Below are 2,483 nucleotides of genomic sequence, written 5' to 3'. Positions count from 1 at the left end.
ATTTAATTCCTTTTATCAATATTGTGACAAATTTTTTAAGAGTTTAAAATATAATTTAATGAAACTTTTAGATGCTCACATGCAAAATAAAAAATCTCGCATTAGTTATATTTATTTATCAATATGTGTGAGTTAATCAAATTTAATATTTATTTATATTTATATTGCATTATAGATAACATGTGTATTCAATCGTGTATTTTCTCCATGTACTCGAGATTCATATTCGGACATCCATGCAGTTTCTACATATACTCGAGAGATTAACCAGGGGAAAAACACAATTTCATATGGTCAATCAATAACTTGAGAGATTAACCAGGGGAAAAACACAATTTCATATGGTCAATCAATAACTTGGGGAATGAATTCTCATCTGAACAGAATCACACAAGTTCGAATTGTCAAATCAAACTTCCACCACTATGACCTACCAATTCTAGGTTATAAAACACAAAAACAAAACTGTCCATCAGCTCCTACGGGACTTACCCTTCCCCTTTGGATTCTCAACACTAGGCAAACATATAATTGGGTTGACCGTATTTGGTTGCCTTCCAGATGACAAGTCGCCCCATTGCCATATAGTATTTGCTGCAACGACAAGGGAAGATCCGTTTATCCTTGGGACTGCTAACAAAGTATTGAATTTATTGCGTCTCAACTGCTGTAGCATATCCAACAAGTCTTCATCGTCGGATAATAGCATAATATTTGCCGGCTTCTGATTCTTGGTGGGCCAGTACAGCATGTCATCCATAAGTTGTTTGCTTATTGTTTTTTTAGCACCTGACTTAAAGCAAATTAGAAATTAAACGACCTGCACCGAAATTCAGAAGACATAATTCAAATTTGATTAACATAAAATACATACCAAAAGTGATATGGGTAAATATTATCCCACATCCTCTTAATGCCTCAAGTTTCACTGTCTCAAAACTCCCAGAGTCCCCATATGCATAAATATCAACCCTGCCCACGTAACCCAAACACTCCAAAGCAGACCTAATGTTAGCTACTAAATCTGTTATCCGGTGCGGATCATTGCCTAGTGGAAGTTGGCAAACACTCAAATCCCACCAAACAGATAAAGAACCTTTCTTGTAGTTCTCCTCTGTCAACGGTAGAGACTGCTTCATTTTGTACTGCCTAAATCAAAGGTAATTTTATAGTAAAATATAGAACTTTACATGGATCATTTTTAATTAAAACACACTGTCACAGAAAAATATGCAAAGAAAAACACCACATTGACACTAATGATAATCATTCCACAAGAATCCCCTCTTGTACACAAAATGAATGCATTACAGTAATACGATGCAATTACATGGAGAAATACTGAAATAATTCAAAAACCAAACTTATTGCAAACAAAATCTTGAGATGATAGTCGCCGTTCAAGATCAAAATTATACCAAAATATAGAACCAATTTTGCTATCTTCGCATGGTTGCCAGATTTGAAAATCGAACCTACTCAGAACTCAACAACATTAGAAACCTTGTTCTACACTGCCGTTGGGTATGGAGGCAGAAAAACAGGATTATAGGGAAGAAACTAAGAATAAAAGTAACTATAAATTACCAATTTACAACTTCTGAGTACATATTATTTAAAAAACTATTCATTAACGACATTAATACAGAGAATGAAAGCACAATCTTTGTAGTGATAACATAACACTTATCAAACACTTGACATGCATTGAACCATAATTCCTCTATTATCAAGCATTTGAAGTGCAGTAAAGTCCAAGTTATAAGCTCATGCGTCTCTTCCCTTCAAATTTGCAGAAGCTTGAACCATAGTGCCTTTTATTTTCAGACTCCCACAAAACCAAAAACATGATACAATAGAAAAATGAAAGCACACGTACAAAGGAGGAGAGCTTTTAACAAGCAACGAGACACATTCAACAAATCAACACAAGCATACCGCGCCTGAATCCGCTGACAAGGATGAACAAACAAATCAACACAAGCATACCGTGCCTGAATTCGCTGACAAGGATGAACGATGCCTGAATCCGCAGACAAGGAAGAACGATGTGCACGGCCGAGATGGCGAGATCGAGTTTAAGCACCGAATCGATACGAAGTTAGAAGGCTTCAGATCTTGGGCTTTCCAATCCAAGTGTCAACGAGCAGGGAGACCCAAAATCAGCGGTTTAGGGTTTTAGAGAAAATGGGGATAGCGGAGTTTCTCTCAAGTATGAACCAATAGCGTATAATATAAAATGATAAGTGATGAGGGCTAGTTCTTTTATCCTGCTTTTTACCTATATAAATATAAGTATAAATTTTTAACCAATAGCGTATAATATAAAATGATAAGTGATGAGGGCTAGTTCTTTTATCCGGCTTTTTACCTATATAAATATAAGTATAAATTTTTATCATGCGGAAATACGAAGGTTACCAAAGTTATTAGTGAAACACGTGTTTTATTTTTTTAAAAAAAATCTGAAATATTAAATTATT

General features: G+C 35.0%; 1 long non-coding RNA gene across 1 annotated transcript; it reads right to left on the bottom strand.

The window, feature by feature from the left end:
- Positions 1–285: 285 nt before the first annotated feature.
- On the bottom strand, positions 286–2,219 carry LOC140866611 (uncharacterized). The gene is made up of 3 exons (XR_012144939.1): positions 1,990–2,219; positions 875–1,149; positions 286–789 (listed from the first exon to the last, which is right to left on the bottom strand). It is a non-coding gene; the product is annotated as an uncharacterized lncRNA (long non-coding RNA).
- Between the last annotated feature and the right edge of the window lie 264 nt (positions 2,220–2,483).

This window comes from Henckelia pumila, chromosome 4 (genome assembly GCF_033568475.1).
Source record: "Henckelia pumila isolate YLH828 chromosome 4, ASM3356847v2, whole genome shotgun sequence".
Classification (NCBI taxonomy): Eukaryota; Viridiplantae; Streptophyta; class Magnoliopsida; order Lamiales; family Gesneriaceae; genus Henckelia; species Henckelia pumila.
Note: the sequence above shows the minus strand (reverse complement) of the source record. Positions and strands in the feature narration are given on the sequence as shown.